The 23,110-nt window shown below is 48.9% G+C and overlaps 1 long non-coding RNA gene across 1 annotated transcript; it reads left to right on the plus strand.

The window, feature by feature from the left end:
* The first annotated feature begins 16,001 nt into the window (after window positions 1–16,001).
* LOC141919166 (uncharacterized) lies at window positions 16,002–21,872 on the plus strand. The gene is made up of 2 exons (XR_012621885.1): window positions 16,002–16,439; window positions 21,571–21,872. It is a non-coding gene; the product is annotated as an uncharacterized LOC141919166 (long non-coding RNA).
* The last annotated feature ends 1,238 nt before the right edge of the window (window positions 21,873–23,110 follow it).

The following is a 23,110-nucleotide window of genomic DNA, read 5'->3' on the forward strand; positions in this document are numbered from 1 at the left end:
CTGATCCACAACAGAGCTCTTATTTACGGTTAGTGTCCCGTAAAGATATAAGCATAACCCTTAAAAATGACATATAATGTCAGTGAAGAATCTGAGCCATTTACAGTTCTCCTGAACCACTCCTCAGTGTATTTTTATTTCTTTGAAGCCGTGACAGCAGTCTGTATCATCGTGGGAACAAAAACAGTGACAACTTGGATTCTCTGAACTCAGTCAAACCTCCCACTGACTTCAAAACCTAGACCAGATTTATACCATCAGTCTTTGATTCCCAGCTTGTGTCTCGCAAAACAAAATGATGCTCACACCCTCATAGACAGAGGACTATAACACAGCACTATTTTACTTTCAGACATGTGACACGGACTGCTGGGTGGATTTGGAAGTGAATGGTGATTGGGAAGCACAGCGTGGCGGCTTGAATTACTGTGGCACATATCAACCAGAGAATGAGTTTACAGAGGACCGTGCCAGCCTTAGAAAGTGTTCCTGGATCTGCTGCCATAATGGTGATGTCCCACGAACTCAGCACAGGCAGTGAGCCCAATGCATTCAGTGCTGCTGTTGCTCAGTGTAGCCAGTGGCTTTGCTGGTCATTACATGTGGTTACTGCTGACTCTCAGCTACCGAAAGAGACAAGTAACTATGTGCTGCACCTCCTGATTGAGACCTTACTGGACCTATCCCCTCCCACCATCTGGAGAAATACCCGCATTATGCATAAATAAATAAATATATGTCATATTATCTATCTCTGCTGATAGTTGTGTGCATCTGCAGGGAGGCAAAGCAGGGGTGCCTGAGATGTGGATCCAAACTATGTCCATCTTCATCACGAGTATATCCCTGCTAACAGAGGAACCAGCTATTCCCTCTGCAGTTTGGGGCATTTGCATGCTTGAGCAGAGCAATGACAGCAGATCGTGTGAGTGTCACAAACGTGAAACAAAGAAAATCACTCAAGAGTAAAGTCTTTTTACTGTTACGCAGGTATTCTTTACTAGCAGCGCTGGGGTCACCCTGGGGATTCTCTACCATAAGGGCTTCCGAGAATTAGTAAGGGACATCCGTTTACATACACACAAATCATACATATTCATTAAATTTCTAAGAAAAAGGGTGTCTTATGACAATGAGTTCCCAGAATTCATTTGCATAGTCTGAGCATGTGTAGTGAAAATAGGGTGAGGGTCCTCAGTGGTAAGGGAGGAAGTAAGTAGTCTTCTTCACAGTGTTCGCTAGTTGACCTTTCTAGAGCGTGCGCTGTGAAGTAAAGTCCAGGTGTCTCCTTCCTAAATCAGCAGAATCATCCTCCCTGTAATAGGTCTCTGTGTCTCTTTGTTCGAGCCCCCCCTTATCTCATTCTAGGAGTTGCTCAAGTGTCCGCTGAAGGCTATGAGTCTGCTATCAGTGATTTATGTTGTGAGCCTAACGAGTGTTTCAGTTTTACCTAAACAGACAAAAAGACCTAAGGAAACAGCTGAGGAGTCAGGAGTCCTTGAGAAACAAATGAAGCAAAACACAAGCAAAGCTTTGAAACAAACGAAGAAACACAAGCAAAGCCTTAATACATCACATCAGAGTTTAGTGATAATTGTCAGTAATTAATTTTTTTGAGCCCTTTCATTCCCTTTAAACCAGAGAAAATGGGTGCATTGGTGCCGGGTGGCTGGAAAAGGTCCTGCTTGACTTGTGCGAGCCAGGCCAGCAGCTTCACCCACTAGCTCTCCCAACTCCAAGTGCAGAGCTGAACCCCTTGCCTACAACCCCACACTGCCGCTGCCCCACACTCGCCAGAGGATGCTGCCCAGGGCCCCCAGGATGGGGATGTTTGGGCCAGGGCTACTGTGAAGGAAACTACCCTGGAAAGGCAGGGATAGCTGCAGGGCAGGCAAGGGGGGCAGAGGGAAAGGGACACGGTGTCCCCGGGGAGGCAGCTCCATGCCCCAGCCTGCTCTAAGCACCGCTCTGCAGGACTTCCCTGCCACCAGGCTTTCCCAAAGGAGAGGGGCACCCTGGCTGTCAGGCCGTTCCCCTGGGACTGTGCCCACCTCTGGGCTCGAGGGAGCCCAGGCATCCAGGCTACTTTAACCCTCCCAGACTCTCCCAAATCGGGCAGTCTCATGAAGCACTGAGCTTTCTGAATGTGGTCCTTGTGCCATGGGCCCTGGACAAACACAGCTTCTCAGAGATGCTGCGGGGACAAACCTCCCTCCTCTTGCCAGGGCAGCTCTGTCCCTGCAATTAGCTCTGAGTGGCTGCCTGGAGACAAGCACTTGCTTCACTGTGTCCCTCTGGACGGCCACATCCTGCTCAGGGACAGCGCTGGCCTGGGCCAAGGACGAGGGCATTGAAGGGACACTACGTGGGGACAAGGGCCTTGGGTGAGCTGTGTCCGAGTCCCAGCCAGGGACGGGGCTGGAGCCAGAGCCTTGTTAAGGACAAAGTCACTGGATCCACCATCCAGGGATAACTCTGCAGAGTGGGACCCAGGTTGTCTGGAGGTTGTCTGGAGCCCAGTCACCCCAGGGAGTGCCAGGGTGAGGCCAGGGCAGGGGATATTCCCCTCTGATCTCTGCTCTGGGGAGGCCATGGCTGTGTACTGGGCCAGCTTTGGGCCTGTGTTGCAAGGGAAATGGGTGGGCTGGAGCTGGACACTGCGACCACCCCAGCACTTACCCCAAACTGAGCCCTGGTGTCCCAGTGCCCAACATTCACCAGTGCTGCCCAGTGCCTCCAGTGACTGAAGATCCCAGTCATGTGGCTGACCCCATTGTCCATGCCCCAAGTTCTCATCCCACTTCCCAATGTTCCCTAATCCTGGGGTCCATTGTGTCCAGGAAGAAGGACCAGTCCCAGTCCCCCATTTACTCAAGGAGCTGGAGAGGGGGCAGAGACAATTCTACCTGGAGACACGTCATTTGAGACTGGTGTCATCTGTGGTGGAGCACTGAAGGGACAGACTGCTCTGGGACGTGAGGGGCACTGGGAGATGGGGGGACCTGGCTTTGGGAGGTTGTTGGAGGATGGTTTTGGAGGAGTGGGGCATCACTGTAGGGTTTCTGGATATCAGGAGTGCTCTGTCCACCTGCTCTTCACCACCCCCAGATTCCTGGGCCCTTCCATGTGCAGCTGCCCCATGCAGGAAGCTGGACTGATGCCAGGGAAGGTGGCTGGATCTGTGCCAGAGGTGGGGGTGACTCTGTGCTGGGTCTGGGCTTGTGCCAGAGCTGGTGTCTCTGCCAAGCCTGGCTTTGCCCTGGAGACTCTTGGGAGGAACAAGGAGGAGTCCTGGGAGGGATAAATCTGCCCCTCACCTTCTCCAGCCTCACCCAGCACTCACCACACCTCAGAGGAAGATGAAGGTCGCAGTGCTCAGCGTGGCCCTGCTCTTCACCATCCTGCTGTGCACCCCGGAAGATGCTCAGGTGAGTCCCCAATGCCACAGGAAGGGGCTCAAGGCTGGGGATGGGTCTTGGCTGCAGGACATCAGCTCTCCTGCAGAATAGAATTATAGTGGGGAGCAGGAAACCCCTTGTCTTGGCCTCTCCCTTTCCCAGGCAAGGGGCTCCTCCAGGCTGCCCTGCACCTCCAGCCCTGGGCAATACAGCTTTCAACCTTCCACAATTCCCTCGGTTCCCCGCCTTCACCCACAATTAATGTCCTTGTGCCTAGAGCCTGCGTTCCTCACTGAATGCTCAGACATGCCTCCTCCCTGGGAGGGTCCCCACCGGTTTCTTGTCTTGGTGCCCCCACCTCCCTCCCTTTTGTGCCTCCCCATCACATCCTATTGGTCCCCTCAGGCATGTTTCCCTGGGATCTCTTCCGTGTCCTATCTTGGGTCCCCAAATCCCCTCCCTTTAATCATTCCCAATGTTTTTCCATCTTTCCCGCCAGTCTTTTGCTTTTCACCCTCTCCACTGCGGTACTGTCCTCCGATCCCATCCTTGAACCTCCAGTCCCAAACACTCTCCCAATCCCATCATTTGTAACCTCTGCAGTCCTCTTCCTCCACCGACCAAAATCGTTGAAGTCCTCGTGTTCTCTCCACTACAATGCCCCACTTGCAACCGACACAGTCCTGTCCCTTCAAAACCCCCAGCTAAGCACACTGGGGTCCGTTAATTAACCCCAGTGCCCTGTCTTTGGGTCTCCCCCCACCTCAACCCCATCTTCTTTGGAGACCCTGAATTCCTCACACTCTCCTTGTCTCCATCCCCAACCCTGGTCCCTGCATGAACAGGTATCCCAGGTGAAACATGGAGGAATGGGGCTGGGAGTAAAAGTAGGGATATTACCATTGAGAAGAGGGGGAAGCCATAGGCTTGGGGGGCCTGAGGACACCTGTGCTCTACACACCCCCTCACCAAGGTCCAATCCAGACAACCCCTTTGCTCTTCCTCCCTAGGCATTTTTGGAAGAAGGTGGAAATAATGCGAGGAAGGTAAGTAGTGGGGTGGACTTGGAGCCTGGGGAACTGGAGGGCAATGTGGTCATTCCATCCCTTGCTGGGACTGGGGACATCCCAGTGACCACTGAGGTCTCGTGTTTTCTTTGCAGGTGCGATTTCTCAAATTCAGGAAAGTGAAGAGGGCTGAGGTGGGTACCAAGTGTTCTGTCTTCCCCAGATACACCCAGACCTCTCATGGACACAACAGTCCAGGGCATCCCAGTGTGTCCCAGTACACCCCAGTGCACCCCACTGCAACCCCAGAAAACACCCCTGCACCCCAGTATTTATTCAGGGAGGCCTCATTCCTGGGGTACCCATTGCATACCCGTCCATCTCATTACAACCCAGTACACGTCAACGCCCCAGTACACAGCCATGCACACACATGGGCCCCTTCCCCCTCCTTTCTATGCACCACCATACAAGTTCACGTACCCCATTGGACCCAGAGGCACATTCCCCAAGGATGCCATTGCTGTCCCCTAACACTCAGTACACCCCAATGTACTCAAGCGTGTCCCTAACCCTCCCTTTCTCCCCAGCCTCTTCTGGATGACATGATGGTGGAGGTTCTGCCCCCAAAAAGCCTGGCTGTATCTGCTGATGTCAAGGTGAGCAGGATTAGGGTGTCTCCAGCCCCACAAAGGATCCCGGGCCTCGGGGGTTCCCTGAGACCTCAGGCGTGAGCAGACCTTGGGTATGGGAGAGGGAAACAGAGGGGACTGTCACTGCCCCATGTCCCAGGGTGAGCTGGACAGAGCTGCCCCCATGCCTTTCCATGCACTCCGTGGGGCTCTATGGCCCCAGAGGGTCACTGTGCAGGCCAGGCAGGGCCTCTGGTGCCATCCAGACACCCAGGATCACTGTGAGGGCTGGGCAGGGCTCTGGGAGATGTAGGGGCATCCCAGGGCAATGACACACTGGGCAGGGGCTCTGGGTGCCATAGGGGTCTCAGGAGAGCCAAGTCCTGTCCTGGGTATCCTGAGGGCTCCCATACCCTTCTCCTTCCCCAGGACTCTGCAGGGAGAGATGGTGGGGACAAGGCCCCTCTCATGTCCCAGCTGACACTGGGGGTCACATTTTGGGCTCTGTCTTTCAGGACCGGAGCTGGTGGTGACACCCTTGTCCTGTCCCCCTCCAGCGGCATGAGGAGATGATCATCCCTGGATGACCCCACCTGATCCCGTGGGAGCCCTGGGTCATTTCCCTCTAATGATCAATAAACCCCTTCAGCAAAGCTTCGCTCTGCGTGTGTGTGTGTTTCCGTGTCCACATCCCCTCTCCTCTGCCAGCACCCTGACGCCCGGGTCCTCTCTGGCTGCACCACTGTGATGACCAGAGTGGCTGAGGGAGCCCAGGCGCCTGGGGTGTCTCTGTAAAGGAGATCCCCTTCCCACCCACCCGCCATGTGCCCCCAGATAAAGCAGATTAGGGCAAACTGGAGTGTCCTGCCATGAGGCTGGGAGAGGCAAGGGCCAGCCGGTGCCAGCCCTTGGGGCACCCGGTGTTTTGGAGGCACAGCAGGAAACAGGTTCTTAGTGGGGCTCCAGTGAGCACCATCCCCCAAAGAACACAGTTTGGTGTCTGGGCAGGAGAGGAGCGTGGACAGGCAGCCCAGACCCCTGGGTCCTCTGCCCCGCTCTGGGAAGGGCGGTGGTTCGCTGTCCCATGGTCTCAGCTCTCCTGGGTTCACAGGAGATGTCAGAGCCCAACACTGGGCCCATGTGCCTTCCGGGGTCCCCAGGCCACTCCCTCCTCTGAGGTGCAACAGCCCCACCACAGCCAGGAAGGCAGGTCATTGTTCCCAGATGCTGGACTGACCACCCCCCATCCCCTGCCATGTGTGCCTTGGCTTTGTGGGACTTTGTGTTTATTATCTTTCAGCTGTGGGGACCTGAGAGTTCCAGGTCTCCAGACCTGAGAGCAGCAGCATGCAATCAGGGCAGATGGGCACCAGCATACTCTGGCTTGTCCCTAGGTTGTGGGGCTGGGGCAGGAGCTGTCAGTTGGGAAACCAGTAGAAAAAGGGGAAGCCAGAAATCATAATGTACCAGGACACAGACCTGACAGAGCAAACATGGAGACAATGACAAGGAACAAACCTCACCGCTTAGAAAAATTTATATTTCCCCTCTTTTTTTTTTTTTTTCTTTTTAAATAAAACCACAAAATAATAATAATAAAAAAAAAAAAGATAAAAAGTCAGATTCTAATATTTCTTGGGAGTTGCTTTTTACACAAAAAGCACCCATGATCTAAGGATTATAGATTCCAGTCATGTGCTTGTGCCCTTAACATGTCTTGTGTGGGACTCGAAGATTCAAATGTCTCCTAAACGTCTTCTTCTTGAGCCCAGTGTACACAGGAGGGGGAACTTGTTGCTCAAAGGGAAGCCTGTGTCTGGTGGGGCTCTGCAGAGCCCAGACTTGCATCCAGTGCTTCTAGACAGGCCCATTAATGGCTGCAGGGCTGGGGATGGCTAGATAGAACAAATCTGGGAGCATTTGAAAGTGGTTTGGATGAGAAGCTCAGAATTTGAAATTAGGTTGTAGAATTGGAGGAAAGACACTACTCTGTTCTCCATGTGCACTATGAGTTAGAGGGGCTGTATGGCAGCAAAGAGGACTTGTGTTTGGGTACAGTTTCTCCCAGGAATGATGCGAACACCTTGGAACAGACTCCTGGGATTGGTCGCGCCCATCCTGTCACACTGAAGCTCTCCCATGTGCCTCTCCATTGGCTGAGAAAGTCCTTCAGGATGAGGAATAGTCTGCTTTGGGGAACAGCAGGAGTGAGACAGGGCTCCCTTCATTTCCCTCCTCTCCTCACAGGTATCTGATCCAAGGTGACAGTGCCAGGGGTGGTACAGCATTTGGCACTCCGTGTGACTCTGTTTACCCATGATGGTAAACCTGAAGGGAATCATGATGGAACTAGGTGTCAGGACAGCTCAGCATCAAAAACTGATGGGGGGCTTTTGAATCTTTTTGGAGACAAAAAGGCAGCTAGCTGGCTCTAAGGAGACGGGCAAGCCGGTGGGCGGGCAGCTGAGGCGGCGTGGGCTGTGGGCGGAGCCAAGGGCCGGTGGCGCCTGTTTTGAACGAGGTGTAAAGACACCAGCGGTCACTTGCCAAGGAGACCAGCTCCAGTGCAGGTAAGGCCGCACTGGGGGGATTCACGGCAAAAGGGACCGGAAAGGAGCTTTTCTGGGGGGCTTTTGAATCTTTTTGGAGACAAAAAGGTGGCTAGCCAGCTCTAAGGAGACTGGCAAGCCGGTGGGCAGGCAGCTGAGGCACTGTGAGCTGTGGGCAGAGCCAAGAGCCAGTGGCACCTGTTTTGAACGAGGTGTAAAGACACCAACGGTCACTCGCCGAGGAGACCAGCTCACACCCCACCCCTCAGTAACGAGCTGGGAGGGCTTCTGAGTTACCGTGGCCAGAACCAGCACGACCCACCGTTAATTCGGTGATAAGAACCCTGTGGGAGGGCAGCGACCTGGTCGCTGCCCACCGAGCCCAGGGTGTTCAGGTAGTACGTGACTGGGAGTGCATCTAGGCAGCTTGTAGGGCAGGGCTGAGACCCTGCCACTGGACAAGGTACATTCGGTCCCTGCAAGCATTTGATCAGTACTGGAGAGAGAGGAGGGAAGGAACAGCACTGCAGGGATGTGAGAGCACTGTGTGTGGGAAACAGCACACAGGGATTGGTTCTTTCCTGGCCAAGGACCATGGTCACAACACGACCCAGAGGCAAAGTGATGAAGAATGTGAGAACTCAGACAGAGGTCCTGCACAAACAGGTGGCTGTGCAGGTCTCTCCTTGCCAAGAGTGCCTGAGCCTGGCACTCGCATCGGAGGGAGTCAGAGACATCGTCTGTGTGCGGTGTGATCAAGTAAACGATCTGCTCAGGCAGGTGATCGAATTGAGGGAGGAGGTAGAAAGGTTGAGAACGATCAAAGAGTGTGAAAATGAGATTGACTGGTGGAGCTACACTCTGAGTCAAAGACAACAGGTAGAGGCTCTACAAGAAATACATGACTGCCTCTCCTACTCTCACCAGGCAGAACGAAGGCATGTGGAGGGCAGGGGGGAATGGAGTCAGGTCCTTACTCGGAAAGGCAAGCAAAAACCTCCTCCACCCTCCTCACCTTCCCAGCTGTCATTATACAATAGGTATGAGGTGTTGGAACTAGACAGCCAGCCAAATGAAGATGGAAATGAGGACTCACCTGGTGAGTCATCTACTGCTTGTCCCTCAGCCCCAAGACTTACGACTTCTTCAAGTAAGAAGAAAAGGAGGGTAATTGTAGTGGGTGACTCTGTTCTGGGGGGTACAGAGGGGCCCATATGTCGACCAGACCCATACTTTAGAGAGGTCTGCTGCCTCCCTGGGCTCAGGTCAGAGATATTAAAAGGAAAATCACTAGTCTGGTGCTGCCCTCTGATTACTAACCCTTATTGGTTATCCAGGCAGGTAACGATGAGGTGGTAGAAAGAAGTCTTAAGCCATTCAAAAAGGACTTCAAAGCACTGGGGTGGCTAATTGAAGGCTCTGGAGCTCAGGTCGTGTTTTCATCAATCCCTCAAGTGGAAGGGAAAACCACTGATAGAGGGTGGAAAACATATCTGATTAACACGTGGCTCAGAGACTGCTGCCACCGTCAGAATTTTGGGTTCTTTGACCATGGCGAGGTTTATAAGGCACCTGGTCTGCTGGCGACAAATGAGAAAGGTGGGATGCAGCTGTCTCTGAGGGGGAAAAGGATTCTGGGGCAGGAGTTTGCAGGGCTTATTGACAGGGCTTTAAACTAGATATGAGGGGGGACGGGGAGATAACTGGGCATGTTAGGAACAAGCTTAAGGGAAATATGCCAAAGCTTGAAGGCTGGTGGACTGGTGAGGGCTCTCCCTCTGCCACTTCATTTGGGAGAAGGGAAAGATGTTCAGGAACCGTGGAAGCACTTGAGAAGGGTCTGGTAGGGAATGGGGCCCATGCTCACAAGAGGGTGTTGGATTCATGAGCTCATCTCAAGTGCATCTATACCAATGCACCAGTATGAGCAACAAACAGGGGGAGCTTGAAGCCATAATGCAGCACGAGAATTATGACATAGTAGCTATAACAGAAACGTGGTGGGATGCCTCACACGACTGGAGTGCAGCAATTGATGGCTACAAGCTCTTCAGGAGGGATAGACAGGGAAGGAGAGGTGGTGGAGTGGCCCTGTATGTAAGAGAATGCTATGAGAGCTCAGAAATCAAGTATAGTGATAATGGGGTTGAGAGTGTGTGGATCAGGTTAAGGGCCAATAGAGCAGATCTTGCTGTGGGAGTCTGCTATAGACCCCCCAACCAAAGCAGTGAGGTGGATGAAGCTTTCTACAAACAGTTGGGAGAAATCTCGCAGTCACTTGCCGTTGTTCTTGTGGGGGACTTTAACCTCACAGATATCTGCTGGGATCACAACACAGTGGAGAAGGAACAATCCAGGAGGTTCCGGGAATGTATGGAGGATAACTTCCTCATACATCTGGTGAGTGAACTGACCAGGGAAGATGCCCTCCTGGACCTGCTTCTTGTGAACAGGGAAGAGCTTGTGGGGGAGGTAAAGGTTGGAGGCCATGTTGGGTGCAGTGATCATGAGATGATTGAATTTTTGATCCTTCGAGAAACAAAGAGAGGGGTTAGTAAAACTGCCACCTTAGACTTCTGGAGGACTAACTTCGACCTGTTTAAGAGACTGATTAACAGAATCCCTTGGGAGGCTGGCTTGAAGAAAATGGTAGTCCAGGAAGGCTGGACATACTTCAAGAGCAAAGTCTTAAAGGCACAGGAGCAGGGTGTTCCCGTGTGCCGAAAAACAAGCAGGCGGGGAAGGAGACCAGCTTGGCTAAACAGGGACCTTTGGCTGGATCTCAAGAACAAAAGGAGAATCTATTGCCTTTGGAAGAGGGGCCAGGTCTCTCATGAAGACTGTAAGGTCATAGTGAAGTTACGCAGGGAGAACATTAGGAGAGCCAAAGCACAGCTAGAGCTCAGCTTGGCTGCAGCTGTTAAGAAGAACAAAAAATCTTTCTATAAATTCGTTAACATCAAGAGTAGGATTAGGAAAAATCTCCCTCCTTTACTGGATGCAGAGGGAAACATGGTAACTAAGGATGAGGAAAAGGCTGAGGTGCTCAGCGCCTACTTTGCCTCAGTCTTTAGCAGTGGAACTGGCTGTTCCTGGACACCCAGCCTCATGAGCTGGGAGATGGGGAGGGGAAGCAGAATGACGTCAGCACAGTTGAAGAGGAAGTGGTCAGAGACCTGCTAACACCACTTGGATGCACACAAGTCTGTGGGACCGGATGGGTTACACCCAAGGGTGGTGAGGGAGTTGGTAGATGTGCTTGTCAAGTCGCTGTCCATGATCTACCTGAAGTCATGGCTAACTGGGGAGGTCCCATTGGACTGGAGGGTGGCAAATGTGACACCCATCTACAAGAAAGGCAGGAAGGAGGATCCAGGAAACTATAGAGCTGTCGGTCTGACCTCGGTGCCAGGGAAGGTCATGGAGCAGGTCATCTCGAGTGCCGTTAGAAGTCATATAATGGACAACCAGGGGATCAGGCCTAGTTAGCATGGGTTTATGAAAGGCAGGTCCTGCCTGACAAACCTGATCTCCTTCTACGACAGGGCGACCTGCTTATTGGATGAGGGAAAGGCTGTGGCTGTTGTCTACCTTGACTTCAGTAAGGCCTTTGACACCATTTCCCACAGCATTCTCCTGGTGAAACTGGCTGCTCGCGGATTGGATAGTCACATGCTTTGCTGGGTCAAAAACTGGCTGGATGGCCGGGCCCAAAGAGTTGTGGTGAACGGAGTTAAATCCAGTTGGCAGCCAGTCACGAGTGGTGTCCGCAAGGGCTCGGTTTTGGGGCCACTCTTGTTTCACATCTTTATTGATGACCTAGACGAGGGGATCGAGTGCACCCTCAGTCAGTTTGCAGATGACACCAAGCTGGGTGAGAGTGTTGATCTGCTCGAGGGTAGGGAGGCTCTGCAGAGAGACCTGGACAGGCTGGAGCGATGGGCTAAGGCCAACTGTATGAGGTTCAATAAGGCCAAATGGCGGGTGCTGCACTTTGGTCACAACAACCCCCAGCAGTGCTACAGGCTTGGGGAGGAGTGGCTGGAGAGCTGCCAGTCAGAGAGGGACCTGGGGGTGTTGATTGACAGCCGGCTGAACATGAGCCAGCAGTGTGCCCAGGTGGCCAAGAAGGCCAATGGCATCCTGGCTTGCATCAGAAATAGTGTGGCCAGCAGGGACAGGGAAGTGGTCTTGCCCCTGTACTCAGCACTGGTGAGGCCGCACCTTGATTACTGTGTTCAGTTTTGGGCCCCTCACTACAAAAAGGACATTGAATCACTTGAGCATGTCCAAAGAAGGGCAACGGAGCTGGTGCAGGGTCTGGAGCACATGTCGTATGAGGAGCGGCTAAGGGAACTGAGGTTGTTTAGTCTAGACAAGAGGAGGCTGAGGGGACACCTCATCGCCCTCTACAACTACCTGAAAGGAGGTTGCAGAGAGCTGGGGATGAGTCTCTTTAACCAAGTGACAAGTGATAGGACAAGAGGTGTATGGCCTCAAGTTGCGCCGGGGAAGGTTTAGACTGGATATTAGGAAATATTTCTTTACAGAACGGGTAGTTAGGCATTGGAATGGGCTGCCCAAGGAGGTGGTGGAGTCCCCATCCCTGGAGGTGTTTAAGAGTAAAGTTGACTTAGCACTTAGGGATATGCTGTAGTTGGGAACTGTCAGTGGTAGGTCAGTGGTTGGACTGGATGATCTTCAAGGCCTTTTCCAACCTACACGATTCTGTGATTCTGTGAAGTTAGCCTGTCACTCAAAATATGGGCACTTGAACTGCAGCTTATGCATCTATATTACATTATTTGCTGGAGCTTTTGCCCTAGTCTGGATTGCAAAGGGCTCTTTAATTTTGTAAATTGGTTTGTGCAGGAGGGAGTATGAACTTAGGAAAAAAACCCCAAACATCTGCACTGGGATTCTGCCCTGCACAGTCAGTCATAGAGCCATGGAATCATAGAACCACAGAATCACAGAACGGTTTGGGTTGGAAGGGACCTTTAAAGATCATCTAGTCCCAACCTCCCTGCCACAGGCAGGGACACCCTCCACTAGACCAGGTTGTTCTAAGCCCCATCCAACCTGACCTTGAGCTCTTCCAGGGAGAGTGGCATCCACTTATTCTCTGGGACACTTCTTCCCGTGTCTCACATCCTCAGCATGAAAAAGTCTTTCTGATGTCAAATCTAAATCTTCCCTTTTTTAGTGTAAAGCCATTACTCCTTTCCTTATCACAACGGGTCCTACTAAATAGTCTCTCCTTTAAGCATTGAAAGGCTGCAATAAGCTCTCCCCGGAGCCTTGTCTTCTCCAGGATGAACAATCCCAACTCTCAGCCTGTGCTCCTAGGGGAGGTGTTCCAGCCCTTATCTCCAGGTTGAACATCCCCTGTTTCACCCAACACTCCTCTTTCATGCCCTTAACATCACCATGGTGCAGAGCCTAGTTCTGTACTTATGTCCTCATAGGTGCTGACAGGCTGCAGTAAGATCCCCGTCACCCTTTGTTCCTCCAGGCTGAACAAGCCCAGCTCCCTCAGCCTCTCCTCACAGGAAAAGTGTTCCAGCCCCAGCCTGTCTTGGGGGCCATTCACCAACCCCCCTCCAGCTTTCCAACATCATTCCTGTACTTGGGGTCTGAAATCCGGATGCAGTAACCTGGACCATCCCCTCTCTTGATCTCCTGGCCATACTCCTGGACATAAAGCCGCTGGCCTCCCTTGCTGCCAGGGCACACGGCTGCCTCCTGCCCAACCCAACCAAGACCTTTCCCATGGGGCTTCTCCCAGCCAGGCAGCCCCCAGCATGTGTCATTGCCAGGGGGATGTCCTGCAGGGTCAGATGCTGGCACTTGTCCTTGCTGCATTCCCTGAGGTTCCTGCCAGTACGTGCTCTCCTGCTCGTTTGGCCCCTTCCCTGAGCACTGAGGCCTGGACACCTTTTCAATAAAGTTTCAGGCAAAGATGGTGTTGAGTCCCCCAGCCCCATCTGTGTCTGCTGTTATGAAATCACCCTCCCCATTCAGCAGCAGCCCTGCATTTCCCTTGTTCAGCCTTGGCATCTAATGAGTGACTGAAGCTTGTCTGCTTGCTCTTGACTTTCCTTTACAACCATTGGCTCCAGGCCAGCTTTGCCTTCCTAAAAACAACAAAGTCAATATACACAAATTTATCCTTTGTGAACAGTCCGTGGTGTCACCTCCTGGCAGCTGCTCCATGAGCCCTGTCAGAGCCAGCCCTGTCCCTGCACTGACCCAGCCTTCCTGCCCCACAAATGCTTTATCGAAGACCCGTGGTGCAAGGAAAGGTTTCTATGCCAATCAAAGCCACAGTCAGTGGAGAAAGAGAAACAAGTGTGGGCTGTTGGTCTGCGATAACATGCTACTGCCAGATATATACCTATATAGACAGGCAAAATGGATGCCTTAAGAGCTGGTCCTACACCTTTCATCTATTCAGAACCTGGCCCTGGGATCCCCTCGACCCACTGTTCACTCATGCGCGTGCGCAGAGACACACACGCACACACACAGAGACACTCAGACACACACACACACACACACACACACACAGAGACACACACAGAGGTAGATACGTGCACACACATAGTCAGTCATTTTGCAGTAGAAGAGCATTGCCCACAGTCATGAGATTCTAGAGACATTTCTACGTCTCCATACTGGAAATGGCTGAGGAAAATGTCAACCAAACAATAATGTTCTTATTAAGAAAATGAGGAATGTTTTCCATGTTCAACTAGGAACTTGGTTGTATTTCAGTATGGAGAAATATTTAATTCTCATATTGCCACTGAGATACCTATCCCTCAGATAACGCTAGTGCAATAGCACCAGAGTACTGACCAAAGCATGAAATTTCATCCAGTATCTAAATAAAACTATGAAAAATATCCTGATAATGCACTGGGCTGTGGATCAGTCAGTGTCTATGGTCTTAAACAACGCTTGGATTGCTGCCCTGAGAGATTATAAAGGTCACCTATGACATAAACTCAAGGGTTCGGAATGGTGTTAGGCAGCAGGGCTCCTTTAAATTATATTGATCCAAGCAAGAATAGAAATAATTTTGGGTTGATAGTACAGGAGAATTTTTTGGACCTGGGCATTAATTTGCATGTCTTACGTTTGTTGTCACTGGACAGCTTAAATTATGAGTGTTTGAGGAACCAGAGTGTACTGGGTCTGGCTGAGCCGGAATTGGTTTTCCCCTGTAGCAGCCCTCATGGTGTTGTGTTTTATGCTGGGAGCTGGCAGGGTGTTGATAGCACACTGGTGTTGTGGCTACTGCTGAGTGGTGCTTACACAGCACCAAGGCTTTTTCCAACATTTCCCCCCCGCAGTGGGATGGGGTGGGCAAGATCTTGGGAGGGGACACAACCAGGACAGCTGATCCAAACTGACCAAAGGGATATTCCAGACCATCTGACGTCTGCTCAAGTATAAAGCTGGGAGAAAGGAGGAAGGGGGTGGGGTCACCCTTGGTCCTCCGAGGCAACCACTACGCGTATTGGAGCCCTGCTTCCTGAGAAGGCCCGACATCACCTGTTCATGGGAAGTAGAGAATAAATCTGTTTTCTTTTTTTTTCTTCCGCACGCGGACCTTTTCTTTTCTTTGCTTTGCTTTGCTTATATTAAAACTGCTTTTGTTTTACCCACAAGGGTTTTTTTATTTTTTCCTATCTTATTTTCTTTCCCCTCTTTGCCCTGTTGAGGAAAAAAGGGGAAGGGGAGGGGGGGGGGGTGGAAGTGATAGAGCGACTTGGTGGATACTTGGCATTTAGCCAAGGTCAAACCACCACACAGGGGTAGGAGGGAGAACAAAACTGAAGTAGATAGCACATTCACCAGAAAGTACCAAAACATAAAATTGGGAACATTCAGACTTGAAAGAAAGGAAAGCTTTTAGCTGTTATCCTGGTGAGCTTTAGAATCACAGTGCTGACATTACGCTGTAACAATAGTAATTATCATTACTGGAAGTTGCACTGGAAGAGGAAGGAGAGAAGATTCCCCTCCTGTTATCTGTGATAGACAGTAAACTGTTTGTTCATCAAATTCCATTGAAGATACTGGGAGCTCGTGACATGTTATTCCATAAACTATGTTGGCCTAAGCTTAATCTTAACTATTACACTGTGTAACGACTAACTGACTGTAAGTGCTTATCTAAGTTGAAATGCTGAAGCAAGGACTCCTACTAGGCAAAAGACTGAAAAGAGGGAGAAAGGGAAGAAGGACAAAGGGGAGAAAGACAAAGGGAAGAAGAAGAAGAAAAAAAAAAAAAAAAAAGGGTGTAGTGTCTATATACTGTAAGATATAAACAAAGACTTTGTGAGCCACTCTCAGGAAAGTAGGAAATACGAGAAGCTGGTGACGTGAGGAAGACCCGGATGGAGCGACCCCCTAGCTGCAAAGTGCGCAGACGCAGGATACACCTCTCAGAGAGACCCGATAACGGAAGGCGGAGGATATAAAAAGACGGACCCTCGGGAAGTGGGTGCGCGCCGTTGGTGGAGCAGGGACTCCCCGGCCGCCCAGCGCTGTTTTGCTTATTGCCGCTTGCTAAAATAAATAATTGAAATTTAATTTGTCCTAACTTGCATCATTTTGGCAAGATAGTCTATAACAAAATTGGTGCCGTGACTCGGATAGAGGCAATCTGGTGGGAAGCCCCATACGGGGAGGCGCGCCCCGCTGAGTTCAGCGGCCCCGGCTGAGTGCTATCACATCACGCCCTCTACCGACGAACTCCAAAACTCGGCAACAAGCAAAAAAAAAATACCGGTAACCCCGTAATCTTTGTGCACGAAGCCCCGGACGAAGACGCAGGGTTGCGTGAGTATAGGCCGGTTACCGTTCGGTTGGGGTTGGGTATCCCGGAGCGTGGTGTGTGAGACGCCCAGCAGGGCGAAGCGAGTGCGGACCCCTCGGTAGTGCAGTTCCCATGTCCCGCGAGGGACTGGGTCACGAAAAGGGGGAAGCGAATTGTGTGAGTGTGTGAAGGCGCTCCGGAAGATGGGACAGAAGAAAAGCAAGCCTTCTGATCCCATGGGTGATTTGGGACCCAAGGTGAGGTACCCCCAAATACCACCAGATAGCCCTTTAGGCTTGATGTTAAACCATTGGGAAGATTACCCCTCTAGGCGGGGTAAGGACAAAGCAAAAATGATTTATTATTGTATGGAAGTTTGGGGAGGGAAACAAATCAGAGGCGATCATCTCTATTGGCCTGTTTTTGGGTCCTTTGAAGAATGGGTCTGCCAAACCCTAAACATTTATGTCAACTCAAGGAAACCCTTTAATTTAGAGGAGAGTGAATATGCACAGGTATGGATAGCATCAGATACCCGAATAAATCTATATCCTCTAAAAGAAAAAGTTAAGAAAAAGAAGGTACGTGATGAGGACGAACCTCCCACCTGTCCTCCTCCTTACATACCTCCACCCCCACCTCCGGCGCCTTCACCTCCTCCGACTGCGCCGGAGGACCCAGAGAATTCAGACTCCCCACCTGAATCCCCGAAAGAACCGAGACGAATAACCCGTAGTCAAACTAGAATGGGGTGGGGTGATAGTGGCTTGTACCCCCTAAGGGAGGTTGCGATGGGGGGACCCCAGCCTGGCATGGGATATGTGACTGTCCCTCTTAATTCAGGGGACGTCAGAGAATTTAAAAAAGAGATGGGGAATCTATTGGAGGATCCCTTAGGTGTGGCGGAGCGGGTGGATCAGTTTTTAGGACCAAACATCTATACCTGGGATGAAATACAAGCCATAATGGCTATACTATTCACTGTTGAAGAAAGGGATATGATCAGGAGAGCAGGAATGAGAATTTGGAATCAACAGCATCAGCAAGGTCCGGCAGCAGATGTAAAATGGCCTCTAAATTGACCTAATTGGAATAATCAAAATGAAATCGATAGAGGTCATATGCAAGACCTGAGGACGATTGTAATCCAGGGTATAAGGGAATCAGTCCCTAGAGGACAAAATATAAACAAAGCCTTTAGTGAACATCAGAAAAAGGATGAAACTCCTACTGAGTGGTTAGAGAGACTGAGGAAAAATCTTCAGCTTTACTCAGGACTAGACCCTAATACCCCAGTGGGACAGGCATTGTTAAAGACACAATTTGTGGCAAAAGCATGGATAGATATTAGAAAGAAGCTAGAAAAAATAGAAGATTGGCAGGATCGGGGGTTGGATGAATTACTGAGAGAAGCACAGAAAGTCTATGTCCGAAGGGAGGACGAGACTCAAAAGAAACATACCAGAATGATGGTAGCTGCGATAAGGGAAGGACAGAGAGTGAACAGTGCTGGGAAAAAACAAGAAGGTCAAAGAACAGGCTATAGATCAAAGGAACCGGAGAGAGAGAGAGAAAAAGGGAGTATTGTCTGCTTTTATTGCGGAAGAAAAGGTCACACAAAGAAGAGCTGCAGAAGGAGAATGATGGATGAGAGAATGTTTAAAGAAGATTAGGGGTGTCAGGGACTCTATTTGCTGGGGACCCGAGAACGAACTGAGCCCTTGATAAAGTTAAAAGTAGGTCCTCAGCAACAGGAGGTAGAATTTTTAGTAGATTCAGGAGCGGAGAGATCTACTGTTCAATCATTGCCCCAAGGATGTAAGATTTCATCAAAAAAAGTACAAGTAGTTGGGGCGAAAGGAGAACCATTCGGAGTACCGGTAATTAAAGATGTACTCCTTGAAACAGATTCTAAAGTGGGGGTGGGATCCTTATTGTTAGTACCTGAGGCAGATTATAACCTACTGGGGAGAGATCTAATGATTGAATTAGGAATTAGTTTGGAAATAACAGAACACAAACTTGAAATCAAACTATGCCCCCTACGGGTTAAAGATGAGACTAAAATCAACCCTGAAGTGTGGTACACTCCGGATACGGTGGGAAAACTGAATGTTGAACCTTTTATGGTAACCATCCGGGATCCTGAAGTACCGGTGAGGATTAAGCAATATCCCATACCTCTGGAGGGAAGGCAAGGATTAAAACCAGAAATTCAGAGATTAATAAAGCAGGGATTATTGGAACCCTGCATGTCCCCTTTTAATACTCCCATTTTACCTGTCAAGAAGGCGGATGGAGGGTACAGATTAGTCCATGACCTAAGGGAAATTAACAAAAGGACTGTAACTAGATTCCCTGTAGTAGCTAACCCACACACTCTCTTAAGTCAATTAGGCCCGAACGACCGGTGGTACAGTGTAATAGACTTGAAGGACGCTTTCTGGGCATGTCCCTTAAAAGAGGAGTGTAGAAACTATTTTGCTTTTGAGTGGGAGGACCCAGACACCCACAGGAAAACTCAACTCCGGTGAACAGTCCTACCCCAAGGTTTCACTGAATCCCCAAACCTGTTTGGGCAAGCTTTAGAACAAATTTTGCAGGATTACCAGATAGGAGATACCCTTACCCTAGTCCAGTATGTAGATGATCTTTTAATAGCAGGGGAGGATGAGGAAAGGGTTCGGGAAGAAAGCATCAAGTTGTTAAATTTCCTGAGCTTAAAGGGACTGAAAGTGTCAAAATCCAAATTGCAATTTGTTGAAAAGGAAGTTAAATACCTAGGGCATCGATTAAGTCAAGGAACTAAGAAATTGGATCCAGAAAGGGTGAAAGGGATACTTTCCCTACCAAGTCCAAAAACTAAAAAACAAGTCCGGCAGCTATTAGGGCTATTTGGATATTGTAAACAGTGGATCGAAGGGTATAGTGGAAAAGTAAAGTTTTTATACACCAAAATAACTAAAAATGGATTATTAAAATGGACTCAGGAAGATGATCAACGGTTAAAAGAACTAAAAACTGAATTAGTAAATGCTCCTGTTCTGAGCTTACCCGACCTGAAAAGACCATTTTTCTTATTTGTCAACACAGAGGAAGGAACTGCATTTGGAGTATTAGCCCAGGAATGGGCAGGAAAAAAGAAACCAGTAGCATATATCTCAAAATTACTGGACCCCGTAAGTCGGGGATGGCCTACGTACCTACAAGTTGTGGTGGCAGCTGCTTTGTTAGTTGAGGAAGCGCATAAAATAACTTTTGGTAGTGAATTAAGGGTACTATCACCCCATAATATTAGAGGTGTGTTACAGCAAAAAGCAGAAAAATGGATAACCGATGCTAGACTAGTAAAATATGAGGCAATCCTCATTACGTCCCCCCACCTGACCCTTGAAACAACATCGTTACAAAATCCAGCCCAATTTTTGTATGGAGAACCTAGTCAAGATCTTTTTCATGATTGCCTCCGTAACATCGAGGAGCAGACTAAGATAAGACCAGATTTAGAAGAGGAGGAATTAGGGAAAGGAGAAAAATTATTTGTAGATGGATCCTCTCGAGTGGTAGAAGGGAAAAGAAAATCAGGGTATGCCATAATTGATGGAAAAACTTTTAAGGTGATAGAATCAGGACCCTTGAGTCCCAGCTGGTCAGCACAGGCATGTGAATTATATGCAGTATTAAAGGCTTTACAATTACTAAATGGAAAAGTGGGAACTATATACACTGATTCTAGATATGCCTTCGGAATAGTACATACCTTTGGAAAAATATGGGAAGAAAGAGGTTTAATCAATTCTCGGGGGAAGAGCCTAGTACATCAGGAGTTAATATCACAAATTTTGCAAACTATACGAGGGCCCAGCGAAATTGCGGTAGTACACGTAAAAGGACACCAGAGGGGACTAAATCCTTTAGTACGGGGGAATAACCTTGCTGATCAAGAGACAAAGAGAGCAGCGCTATCAGCACTGGACTTGGATGATCCGATAGAGGACAGAAAGCAGTGTGTTAATTGTGGAGATAATTACCTCCCCTGTTATGGTTGCTGGAAAGAATACAGAGTAGACGGTATAGAATGTGTATGTGAAAGACCAGGGTTTAAGTGGTGCTTTTTCCATGGAAAATCCTATGAACTTTTAAGTTTTACTGTTCAAGAACAAGCAAAATTAAATCAAATGGGGATTAAACAGAAAGCTAATGGAAAATGGGAACTCCCGGACGGCCGAGAAGTTCTCCCAAAACCCATAGCTACCAAGATAATACAGCAATTCCATAAAAACACTCATTGGGGAACTCAGGCATTAGTGGATCAATTTGCAACTAAATACATGTGCATTGGGATATATGATATAGCCAAACGAGTGATAGGAGAATGTCTCGTTTGTCAAAAAGTAAATAAACATCAAATAAGAAAACGAGTATATGGGGGGCGAGAATTGACTCATAGACCTTTTGCAAGAATACAAATAGACTTTACTGAATTACCAAAGGTGGGGAGGTATAAATACCTATTAGTAATTATAGATCATTTAACTCAATTCGTAGAAGCCTTTCCCACAGCCCGAGCCACAGCTCACACAGTAACAAGGATATTACTTGAAGAAATTATACCTCGGTATGGAGCAATAGAAGCAATAGACTCAGATAGAGGTCCACACTTTGTATCCAGAGTAGCCAAAGAGACTTTGGCTGCCCTGGGTACACAGTGGCAATACCATACTCCGTGGCACCCGCAGAACTCAGGGAAAGTTGAACGTATGAACGGAGAAATAAAAAAACAACTTACCAAACTAATGTTAGAAACTAAAATGTCATGGGTAAAGTGTCTCCCTTTAGCCTTGTTAAATATCAGAACTCAGCCCCGAACTGATGTAGGCATTTCTCCCTTTGAAATGCTATATGGGATGCCCTATGATTTAGAAATGCCACCGGATCACCCCCAACTTGAAGAATTAAAGATAAAGTCCTACCTGATACAGCTAATGGCAAGGAGAAAACAACTACAGGCTCGGGGGATGGTAGTACAAAGACCTCCATTGGATGTGACCATGCATCAAATCCAACCAGGAGATAAAGTACTAATCAAATCATGGAAAGAATCTTCTTTGACCCCCCGTTGGGAAGGACCCTATGTTGCTCTTATCACTACAGAAACTGCTGTTCGGACTGCTGAGAAGGGGTGGACACACGCAAGCCGAGTAAAGGGACCTATACAGGATCCGGCCTGGAAAGTGACCAGCCCTCCTGGGGATCTACGAGTCACCCTTCGGAAAACCTGAAAGAACTCTCTACACATTGTGAGATAAGAACCTACGAAGGACTCGATGAGTGAGACCCTGATATTTTTGTCCAATTGAAACTTATATTTGTTTTCCTTTTATATGCATAAAGTGTAAAGTGTAATGTATGTAAAGAAGGCTGGGGGATTCATAATGCACATGGAATAAATCTTCGGTCTAGTTGTAATCAGTGTTATTAACGAGAACAGCGATTAACTAATCAGGCCCTAAAACTGGAGATTCTAAAACTTGGTAGAAAATATTTACTAAAGAGAGTGCACTCACTCTAATTGGCTTACTCAATAACACTCTCAGATCCTAAGGGTGATCTGTAGAAAACACATCCTCTGGGTCCCCTGTCGTGAACCCGAGGTCAAAGATAAAAACTGGGAAACCTATGTGTCTCGGAGTAGAGGCAAATGTACCCCTGAAGAATACGGCTGCTGCCGAGAAGATGGAACACCCTGCTGCTCTAAGCAACAGAGTAGGCAGAGGAGGCAGAGACGTATCAAAGTGGGAAAAACTTTACTGCCCTACTCTGAAGAAAAAAGGACCTCTGAGGGAGAAGAACCAGACGAGAGTGTCAGACACCCCGATACAAAAGAGACTAAGAAAAAATATGCAAATCTATAGAATCCCGTCAGCCTTCTATTGGAGCTATTGGATAGTCTGACTAGGTGTATTAGCTACAATGAATACACTACCAGGATGGGCTAGAACGACTAACCAATCCCACCAACCTTTTGAACATACCCTAACTAATCAAATTATATGGCCTTGGACAGATGCTTATTATGGACATACAGGAAGTATGGATGCAGATTTGTATGGGACAGAGTTAGCAACTGCCATACTAAGCAATAACCTAACACTCCAAACATATAAATGGGAGAATTCATCCCATACCTGGACAGCTAAAAAAGGAGATGAGATACAGATAGGCTGCAGAGTATTCAATGTAAATGTGATAATAAGTCGGCACCCTTTAATTCAAACCGTCCGTCAGCCCCCTTTTACTCAAATCGTTATCAGAGACAAAACGGAATCTAAAATAGCTCAAACCCGTTGTGAGTCGGAAACCTGTTGGTATGCATTTACTGCAACCCAACCGGTGTCCATAGTTTGTTTGGGAGGGACCAGGTCAGGAGATCAAGCTATATCTTTCCGATTTCCATTGAATATACAGGAGGAAACTACAACAATCACAACCCACGCTCCCAAAGAGACTACTCAGACTACTCATACTGTTCCAACACAACCAACAGTCGTGCTTAGCCCAAGAATTTTTAAAATTGGACCATATGCAATTAGAAATACAGGTAAACAACAAATGCTGTTTAACCCGGCGTGGTCTCTCAAACAAGTTGAATTGTTAATGCAAAATAATGTTTCAAATATTCAACCAGCATGTT

Source organism: Strix aluco, unplaced genomic scaffold (assembly GCF_031877795.1).
Source record: "Strix aluco isolate bStrAlu1 unplaced genomic scaffold, bStrAlu1.hap1 H_2, whole genome shotgun sequence".
NCBI lineage: Eukaryota > Metazoa > Chordata > Aves > Strigiformes > Strigidae > Strix > Strix aluco.